The sequence below is a fragment of the Engystomops pustulosus genome, chromosome 6 (assembly GCF_040894005.1).
Source record: "Engystomops pustulosus chromosome 6, aEngPut4.maternal, whole genome shotgun sequence".
Lineage (NCBI taxonomy): Eukaryota > Metazoa > Chordata > Amphibia > Anura > Leptodactylidae > Engystomops > Engystomops pustulosus.
The window spans coordinates 67,897,293-67,908,543 of record NC_092416.1 but is presented as its reverse complement, the minus strand read 5'-3'; positions in this window follow the sequence as shown (position 1 = coordinate 67,908,543).

Below are 11,251 nucleotides of genomic sequence, written 5' to 3'. Positions count from 1 at the left end.
TGAGCCCTCTCCATATACTGGCAGACGTGTGCCACAATAATATGGCACAAATTGGCAGTCATATTTATGGAGATGCACGGTCCACACAAGGTATAAAGATGAGGGATGGGGCCTTGTTGAGGAACGTGTTTCTCTCTGCTTAGGCTACTATTTCCCTGCGCAGACATCTGGGGCAAGGAACTAAGGATCCGGGTCCCATGCCCTAAATCTTTCCACCTTGTGACCCCCCTGGTCTGTATAAGTTCTGCATTCCCAGAACTTCAACTGTAAAACTTTAAATCTGTATTTCTGAAAAATGGAACTGTAATTTTTTTAGTTTTGCATTCCTGCAACTTGAAATTTTGAAAATCCTTTTTACAGGAACCTGTACTTGAATTTTCCTCTTTCTATATTCCAAAAACTTGAACTTGGAATTTTGACAATCTGCATAACCAGAATTTTTGCAGTGAGAGTAAGGTTTTGTGGTTTTCCGATTGTGTCTTTTACCACAGAGAGAATATCTTGGTCTGAACACCCAGAATTCCATTAATTGCAGTGAGAGGAAGGGTTTGTGGTTTTCCCATTGTTTCTTTTAACGCAAAGAGAATAACTGGATCTAAACACCCAGAGTGCCTTTTGATAATGTGACATCATTTTTTCCACTTCTTTTCTTATTTTATTTTTAATGTTATGTTATGTTATTACTGTAAGTACTTTCCATAATCCATTTTGGGCATGACAACTTTCCTGTTCTTCCTATCATTCTTCAGCCCTCTATCATTCACTACCCTCATTTTACAGCCATTTGAGGGTGTTAAAATCCTCAGCCATATTAACTTCCATGGGGTTCCTTCTTGGGTTAAAGTTCGCCCCAGAGTTGTGTCCCAAAATTCATCAAACCTAAATTTTGAGCGACCCATTTATCTCTAATCATTAAACATATTTAATAAAAAGGATTACAGGCAGTCCCCGGGTTATATACAAGATAGGTTCTGTAGGTTCGTTCTTAAGTTGACATTGTATGTAAGCCGAAACTGTATATTTTATAATGGTAGCTTCAGACACATTTGTTTGGTCTTGTGACAAATGGATTTTAAAAATGTTGGATTGCCATAAGTACCTGGATTAACAATAAAGATTGTCAATAAAGGATGTCATGTTTCTTATCAATCACATACGGTAGGTTGCTATAACTTCTGTGCCAGTGTCTCTCTCAGTTCGTACTTGTTTCTGTCCTGCAGCCTATCTCGTTCCAGCAGTAGTTAACCCTTTGTGATTGACAGAGCCTCACTCCCTTGTGCTTTCTGAATCTGGTATCCTGGTATCACACGGTCTTCACGGTTCTCCTCCTTCACCTCTTCATCTCGATTTCTGAGCTGTTAGATTTCATCTTTATCTGCAGCTCCAAGTGAAGAGGTGAAGGGTGGGGGGGTGGGGGGGGGGAGTTAAAATATAATGTGCTGCATCACACTGGGCTCTGAAAAGTTCAGTAGTCTGTGCCTGTCCTGTGCCTTGTTCAATTTAAGAGGAGTGAGGAACAGTGCAGGACACAACACTTCCTCACTCCTCCCAGGAAGTGAAGAGTGAAGATGTGCAGAGCGTCTGTGATATTGCTCCACAGCACATTTGGGCCCCCAAGCAGCTCTCTGATCCCCACCACTTTCCCCATACAGACTACATCATATACTTAACAGTTGCCATCAAATACTGTGGTCTATGTGTGGTGACTCAAACCACAAGCCCCAGATCTTATTGAATTTAAGGGGACACTTCCTATTTTTGTTATTGGCTTTCTCATCTGGTACAATGGTATTAATGAGTCTCTTTTACATACCACAGGAGGGAGATATAGGGTTCATCCATCTGAGTACAATTGCTTTCTTTCTCTATGAAATATGCGGTCATAATGAGACCAATCTTCCTCCTCCAAGAGGCCAAACAAGCAAACCTCAGGAGTGAAAAGGATAGAACAGAGACAACCTGTAGGTTGCAATACCAAATATTCTCATATCATGTGGTAAAAATTAGCAGGGCTGTCATAGCAGCTGTGACATTCTGGTGTGGGTTCATTTCATATAATCGTATGGGTGTCAGGCGGATAATATGAAGCTGAATAATTTTATTGTTAAGGGCTGGGGACACCGATAGAAGTCCAGTCCTTCATTTCGGGACTGCTGGTAGCGGGTAGACCATTACTATAGCATAAATGATGTGGGAATATAGCAGTGAGGATATTCGATCACATGTTGGAAATAGAGCAAATACTATAAGTAACAGAAGGAAATTACTGACAATCTGAGTCTGATAGGTTTGGGTAGATAAAGACTGATAGACTGTTCTACAATATATTTCAAAGATCTATACTATAGATAGAGAGGGTGAGAATCTTTCATTTGAAACTCTTTGTTTTAGGAAGTGTAAAGTTCCTTAAGGCTATAACTAATGAAAGCCTCCTGGAAAATAAACTGATGAGAGTCAGATGACATTTTCTAAGAAACAGAAAAACATCCGTGTCTGAGAAGTGTGTTAAGGATCTGATAGATCAGATAAAATACACATGCATTTATATGGATGTTCCCATAATGTAGATTAAGGGGCACTATCTAGGAATATTTTTACAGCAAGAGATGTCATATGAGGCGTATTTTAGGCTAGTGATTCCAGTGTGTTTATTTCCGTGGTGCTCTTACTTTGTAGTTTGATACAGTCTATTTTGACACATTCAATGCTATAAGAAGAAAAGAAGTGGGCACTCATAGATAGTTAAAAATCATTTCTTTATTTCATTTTCTTTAAAAGGTGGTTGCGACTATACAGGGGAGAGGGGTTGCACTGCGGCAGTGTTACTTTGGGACGAATCGTTTCGCGCTGTATGAGAACTGAATAATTCCATTTGTCCGAACCACAAGATATTGCCAATATGCTACCCATTAACACCCACAACTTCTTCTTGTATACACTTCAGAAACTCCTATTACATGGACGTGTATAAATAAAAAAATTTGGGTGAGGTCTTTGGAGATCTTCCGTAAGATGCAACAAATGATGTCTGCGTCTTTATTGTTGGCGATTACATAATTTAATGTACCTGTTGAGCATTACTCTAATAGGCTCACTATCTTGTCTGTCCATGCTGAATCCAGTTTCCCCATTACAGTTGGTCATAAAAACTTGTGACTGTGTACTTAAGTTGAAGAAAGCTAAAATATATACAATATGTATCTGTCTTTTTTCAACCATGATACTGTTAGAATAATTGATTGAATTATACAATTTGGGTGAAGAATATATCAACATATTCATGCTGTGTGCCAGGAATTATGTTTTATTAATTGATATATCTAGCAAGAAGACTAGCACATATAGTCATATCCATATGTCCATGATTATACTTATAACAACTTGGCAAAGCTGTAGATGATGGTCTCAAAGTTGACTCAAGTTGGTCTGTTCAGATCCCATTGGTTGACAGTTTAACCACTTGTCACTCAGGGACAGATATATCCTTCACTAAGCTGATACAGGTTCAGCTCATATCCGGATCGGATTAATGCCAACATTAGTAAGCATGGAGTGTCAGTCAGCTTAACCATAGCATTTAACTGCCATCAGGGAAATCCCACACCCCACAAACTCCCCCTAAAGCAGCTTTTGAGGGGTGCTGATTGATATGGTAACCCACACATCCACAATGTCTGTAAAATCACAGCTATTGTCTGAAACAGCCTATGTGCCTGCATAGGCTGACAGATCTTTTATCCTGCAATATATCAGTATTGATCACTAATGAAAAAGTTAAAAAAAAAAGTAAAAAAGAAGGAAAAATTCCCCCAAACCCCTTTTTTAAAAAATTACATATAATTAAAAAAATATGGTATAATTGTGTCTGTCACAACTAGAGATGAGCGAACATACTCGTCCGAGCTTGATGCTCGTTCGAGCATTAGCGTACTCGAAACTGCTCGTTGCTCGGACGAATACTTCGCCCGCTCGAGAAAATGGCATCTCCCGCCGTTTTGCTTTTTGGCGGCCAGAAACAGAGCCAATCACAAGCCAGGAGACTCTGCACTCCACCCAGCATGACGTGGTACCCTTACACGTCGATAGCAGTGGTTGGCTGGCCTGATCAGGTGATCCTGGAATAGACTAGCCCCTGCCTGCGCTGCTCGGATCATTCTGTGTCTGGATGCCGCTAGGGAGAGAGCTGCTGCTGGTCAGGGAAAGCGTTAGGCTGTTCTATTAGAATAGTGTTAGGCAGGAGTGATTCTACAAGAACCCAACAGCCCTTCTTAGGGCTACAATAACGTTATACTTTTTTTTTTTTTATTTGCAGCTAGTACCATATTGTGAGGAATTTGCAGGGGGACTTGCTACCGTTGTGTTTAGCTCTTAGTGACACACATATCCACCTCAAACACCAGTGGGAAAATTTATTAGGGGTTTGATTTCATTAAGCACAGTCTGCCATTTACTTTTTATTTTACGTTTATTTTTTCATAACTCAGCGTCATCTCATCTGGCATAGCAGTGTGCTTTCATACTTGGCTAGAAAATAGCCATAGGAGAATCAAAACGGCTTACTTAGGCCTACAATAGCGTTATATATATTTTATTTCTGGTTGATCTGCTGGTGGCTGTCCTTGCTGTAGTGCATCTACTACCATATTGTGAGGAATTTGTAGTGAGACTTGCGACCGTTGTGTTTAGCGCTTAGTGACGCACATATCCATCGCAAAGACCGAAGTGGGAAAATTTATTAGGGGTTTGATTTCAATTAGGCACAGTCTAAGTTATTTTACGTTTATTTTTTCGTAACTCAGCGTCATCTCATCTGGCATAGCAGTGTGCTTTCATAATTGGCTAGAAAATAGCCATAGCAATAGGATAGCATCGTTTGGTTTTAAAAACTAAAAAACACACAAAAAAAACACAAAAAAACACAAAAAAAAGTTAAAAAAATATTAAAGTTATAACTTTCATTTTCAAAATGTTTAACCCGAGGGCTAGGGGTAGAGGACGAGGGCGGGGACGTGGGCGTCCAACTACTGCAGGGGTCAGAGGCCGTGGTCCTGGGCGGGGTGAGACACCACCTGCTGATGAGGGAGCAGGGGAACGCCGCAGAGCTACACTCCCTAGGTTCATGTCTGAAGTTACTGGGACTCGTGGTAGAGCACTGTTGAGGCCAGAACAGTGCGAACAGGTGATGTCGTGGATTGCCGACAATGCTTCGAGCAATTTGTCCACCAGTCAGTCTTCCACGCAGTCCACCCATGTCACCGAAATCGGCACTCCTCCAGCTCCTGCACCTCAGCCTCCTCCCCCCCAGTCTGCCCCCTCCCAGGAAAATTTGGCATTTGAACCGGCATACTCTGAGGAACTGTTTTCTGGACCCTTCCCACAGTCACAAACCACTTGTCCGGTTGCTGCTGAGCAATTTTCCGATGCCCAGGTTTTCCACCAGTCGCAGTCTGTGGGTGATGATGACCTTCTTGACGTAGTGGAAGAAGTGTGTAAAGAGGTGTCGGACGATGAGGAGACACGGTTGTCAGACAGTGGTGAAGTTGTTGTCAGGGCAGGAAGTCCAAGGGGGGAGCAGACTGAGGGATCGGAGGATGATGAGGTGACAGACCCAAGCTGGGTTGAGAGGCCGGGTGAACACAGTGCTTCTGAGACGGAGGAGAGTCCTCGACCAGAACAGGTTGGAAGAGGCAGTGGTGGGGCCAGACGGAGAGGCAGGGCCAGAGCAGGTGCATCAGTGCCAAATGTGTCACGTAGTGAAGCTCCTGTGGCGAGGGCTCCCGCGGCGAGGGCTAGATTTTCAGAAGTCTGGAGGTTCTTTAAGGAAACACCGGATGATCGACGGACTGTGGTGTGCAACCTTTGCCAAACCAGGATCAGCAGGGGTTCCACCACTACTAGCTTAACTACCACCAGTATGCGCAGGCATATGAATGCTAAACACCCCACTCAGTGGCACCAAGCCCGTTCACCTCCGGCCGTGCACACCACTGCTCCTTCCCCTGTGTCAGCTGATAGTCAGCCCCCTGCCCAGGACCCTGGCACAAAAACCCCATCGTCGCCTCCACGATCCTCCACAGCATCCACCAGCGTTCAGCTCTCCATACCCCAGACGCTGGAGCGGAAACGGAAATATAGTGCAACCCACCCGCACGCCCAAGCCCTTAATGTCCACATCTCCAGATTGCTTAGCCTGGAGATGCTGCCCTATAGGCTAGTAGAGACCGAGGCCTTTTGCAACCTCATGGCGGCGGCCGTCCCTCGGTCCCCAGTCGCCACTACTTTTCCCGATGTGTCGTCCCAGCCCTGCACCAGCACGTGTCAGACAACATCATCCGTGCCCTGACCAATGCCGTTTCTGACAAGGTCCACCTGACCACGGACACGTGGACGACTGCTGCCGGGCAGGGCCACTATATATCGCTGACGGCACATTGGGTTAACTTGGTGGAGGCTGGGACCGAGTCTGACCCTGCGGCTGGTCATATACTGCCGACGCCGAGGATTGCGGGGCCTACCTCGGTCCAGGTCTTTCAGGCCTACTATGCCTCCTCCTCCTCCCACCCCTCCTCCACCTCCTCCTCCGAACTACCATCCGTGGGCATGGCGCCATCAGTCGCTAGCTCTAGGCACAGCAGCAGTGCCGTCGCTAAGCGACAGCAGGCGGTGCTCAAACTGCTGAGCCTAGGCGATAAAAGGCACATGCCCAAGAACTATTACAGGGCATCACGGCGCAGACTGATCTGTGGCTGGCACCGCTGAACCTGAAGCTAGGCATGGTTGTGTGTGACAACGGCCGTAACCTGGTGGCGGCTCTGCAACTCGGCAGACTGACACATGTCCCATGCCTGGCCCATGTGTTAAATCTGAAAGTTCAGCATTTCCTCAAGACATACCCCAATCTGTCTGATTTGCTCACGAAGGTGCGCCGCATCTGTGCGCATTTCAGGAAGTCCAGCACAGATGCTGCCACTCTCAGGGCAGCGCAGCGCCGCCTCCAACTGCCCGCTCACCGACTGTTGTGCGACGTGCCCCCGAGGTGGAATTCAACATTAACCATGTTATCCAGAGTTTACCAGCAGCGCAGAGCGATTGTAGACTGCCAGATGTCAACTTCCACCAGAACTGGTAGTCAGGTCAGTCAGCTTCCTCAAGTCTACAATGAGGAGTGGACGTGGATGTCTGATATCTGTCAGATGCTGAGTAACATCGAGGAGTCAACACAGATGGTCAGTGGCGATGCCGCCATCATCAGCCTCACCATCACGCTGCTTGGCCTGTTGAAAAACTCTCTGATCAGCATGAAGTCGGAAGCTTTGCGCTCGTCACAAGAGACGGGGGAAGAAGATTCCCTTGTTGATAGCCAAAGCACCCTTAGGTCTGTTTCTCAGCGCATATCGGAGGAGGTGGAGGTGGAGGAGGATGAGGAGGAAGAGGAGGAGAATGTTGGCGAGATAGAAGAGGGGAGCATTGTTCAGTCCTTCACTGTTCAGCGTGTATGGGCAGAAGAAGAGGAGTTGGAGGAGTTGGAGGAGGAGGAAATGGACAGTCAGGCCAGTGAGGGGAGTGAATTCTTGCGCGTTGGTACTCTGGCGCATATGGCAGATTTCATGCTAGGCTGCCTATCCCGTGACCCTCGCGTTCAAAGAATTTATTCCAGCACCGATTACTGGGTATTCACTCTCCTGGACCCACGGTTCAAGCAAAATCTTTCCACTCCCATCCCTGGAGAGGAAAGGAGTGTGAGAATGCATGAATACCAGCAGGCCCTGGTGCACAAGCTGAAACAGTATTTCCCTTCTGACAGCGCTAGCGGCAGAGTGCGTAGTTCTGCGGGACAAGTAGCGAGGGAGAGTAGGCGAGCAGGCAGCTTGTCCAGCACTGGCAAGGGTACGCTTTACAAGGCTTTTGCCAGCTTTATGTCACCCCAGCAAGACACTGTCACCTGTCCCCAGTCTCGGCAGAGTAGGGCTGATCTTTACAGAAAGATGGTGAGGGAGTACGTAGCTGACCATACCATCGTCCTAAATAATCACACAGCTCCCTACAACTACTGGGTTTCAAAGCTGGACATGTGGCACGAACTGGCGCAGTACGCCTTGAAGGTTCTTGCCTGCCCTGCCGCAAGCTTGTTGTCCGAGCGGGTTTTCAGTGCAGCTGGTGGCATCATCACCGATAAGCGTACATGCCTGTCGACTAACAGCGCTGACAGGCTGACCCTTATTAAGATGAATAAAGCCTGGATTTCTCGTAATTTCCAATCTCCACCAGGTGAAGGAAACTCAACCTGAATAATTTATGCACTCCTCCTCCTCATTTTCCTTCTTCTCCTCCTCTTTGTACACTAAAGCAGAGGAAACTGGCTATTTTTTGACAGGGCCCACTGGCTCTAGCTATAGTACTTTATGCATTTAATTTTTCTGGAGGGCCACCTACCTGCTCCTATGGTTTGAAAACTTTTTTGGACTGCCACATACAGGCACTCAATCTATTTCATTTTTCTGGAGGGCCAGCTACCTGCTCCTCTGGTTTGAAAACTTTTTTGGACTGCCACATACAGGCACTCAATCTATTCAATTTTTCTGGAGGGCCACCTACCTGCTCCTCTGGTTTGAAAACTTTTTTGGACCGCCACATACAGGCACTCAATCTATTTCATTTTTCTGGAGGGCCACCTACCTGCTCCTCTGGTTTGAAAACTTTTTTGGACTGCCACATACAGGCACTCAATCTATTCAATTTTTCGGGAGGGCCACCTACCTGCTCCTCTGGTTTGAAAACTTTTTTGGACTGCCACATACAGGCACTCAATCTATTCAATTTTTCTGGAGGGCCACCTACCTGCTCCTCTGGTTTGAAAACTTTTTTGGACTGCCACATACAGGCACTCAATCTATTTCATTTTTCTGGAGGGCCACCTACCTGCTCCTCTGGTTTGAAAACTTTTTTGGACTGCCACATACAGGCACTCAATCTATTTCATTTTTCTGGAGGGCCAGCTACCTGCTCCTCTGGTTTGAAAACTTTTTTGGACTGCCACATACAGGCACTCAATCTATTCAATTTTTCTGGAGGGCCACCTACCTGCTCCTCTCGTTTGAAAACTTTTTTGGACCGCCACATACAGGCACTCAATCTATTTCATTTTTCTGGAGGGCCACCTACCTGCTCCTCTGGTTTGAAAACTTTTTTGGACTGCCACATACAGGCACTCAATCTATTTCATTTTTCTGGAGCGCCACCTACCTGCTCCTCTGGTTTGAAAACTTTTTTGGACTGCCACATACAGGCACTCAATCTATTCAATTTTTCTGGAGGGCCACCTACCTGCTCCTCTGGTTTGAAAACTTTTTTGGACTGCCACATACAGGCACTCAATCTATTCAATTTTTCTGGAGGGCCACCTACCTGCTCCTCTGGTTTGAAAACTTTTTTGGACTGCCACATACAGGCACTCAATCTATTTCATTTTTCTGGAGGGCCACCTACCTGCTCCTCTGGTTTGAAAACTTTTTTGGACTGCCACATACAGGCACTCAATCTATTTCATTTTTCTGGAGGGCCGCCTACCTGCTCCTCTGGTTTGAAAACTTTTTTGGACTGCCACATACAGGCACTCAATCTATTTCATTTTTCTGGAGGGCCACCTACCTGCTCCTCTGGTTTGAAAACTTTTTTGGACTGCCACATACAGGCACTATCCAAATTAAATTGTCTCCATAGCAGCCTCCACACGTTGTCTCCATTGCTACCTCCAAAAGTCGTCCATATAGCTGCCTCCATACATCGTCCCCTTATCAAACGAGGTGTGTCAGGCAGAAATTTGGGTTGTTTTCATGGATTCCACATCAAAGTTGTTAACTTTGTCGCCACCCTGCTGTGTAATCCACAAAATATACTGGCAAACTTTTACCATTTACGGATATTATTTCAGCGCTTCTTGCGCATCTGTTTACATTCCCCTCACCCGCCATATCCCAAACTTATAAGAACGCTACTACACTTAACTTGGTGGAGGCTGGGACCGAGTCTGACCATGGGACTGGTCATATACTGCCGACGCAGAGGATTGCGGGGCCTACCTCGGTCCAGGTCTCAAAGGCCTACTATACCTCCTCCTCCTCCCACCCCTCCTCCACCTCCTCCTCCTCCGAATTACCGTCCGTGAGCATGGCGCCATCAGTCGGTAGCTCTAGGCACAGCAGGTTCAAAAGGTTATACAAAAGGTTCTTAGAAGTGCTGTTTGGGGAGTAGCCTAGAGACGGGGGCTTGGATTGGCGAAAGCTCGCCTGGCAGCAGAGCGCCAGCTCCATTTCAAGATCCAACTAACATAGTTTTAACTGCAGCACCTTTAATCTACTACTAGTTCACTGCCTCCATACATCGTCCCCTTATCAAACGAGCTGTGTCAGGCAGAATTTTCAGGTGTTTCACCAGATACATAGTGGAACTCGGCCCATCTGTCGCCGCCATGCTGGAGACCTGAAGTTGCAATCATAGCAGCGCAATATGAATGCCCCATACTGTCGCTCTTAATCATGGAAGTCGTCTCCATGGCTGCCTCCACATGTTGTCCCCTTATCAAAAGAGCTGTGTCAGGCTCATTTTTAGGGTGTTTCACCAGATACGTTATGGAACTTGGTCACTATGTCGCCACCATGCTGTGTTATCGACTAAATATACCGTCAACCTTTTGTTCACATAGGAAATCATTTCACCTCCTTTGGTGAAACCTGAGTCCATTTAGGTATGTCGCCATGAGACTCTCTAGCCTGCCACTGCTGCAATTATTGCATGTTTTAGATGCTGTCTAGCCTCATTCGGTCACTCTGTCATGGCCATGCTGTTGCCCATAATTTTGGCATAATGGTGCGATTAAGCAGCCTCAGAGGCATCCATGCATGCTGCCCCTGCTGTTTCCTGTCCATTTCCGTGGTGTTTCCATCCTTTTCTGAGGTTCCCAGGTGTTTGGCCAAGCTTCCCTGTGCAGAGCCTTGGTCCCCTTGAAAAATGCTCAAGTCTCCCATTGACTTCAATGGGGCTCGTTATTCGAGACGAGCACTCGAGCATCGGGAAAAGTTCGTCTCGAATAACGAGTACCCGAGCATTTTAGTGCTCGCTCATCTCTAGTCACAACCAATACAATAAAACTGTATCGTTATTGAACCCTTTACAATGAGTGGCATAAAAAAGTTAACAAAAACCAACAGAGAGTAATGATTCTCTTCCCATCTCATCCCACAAAAATGCAATA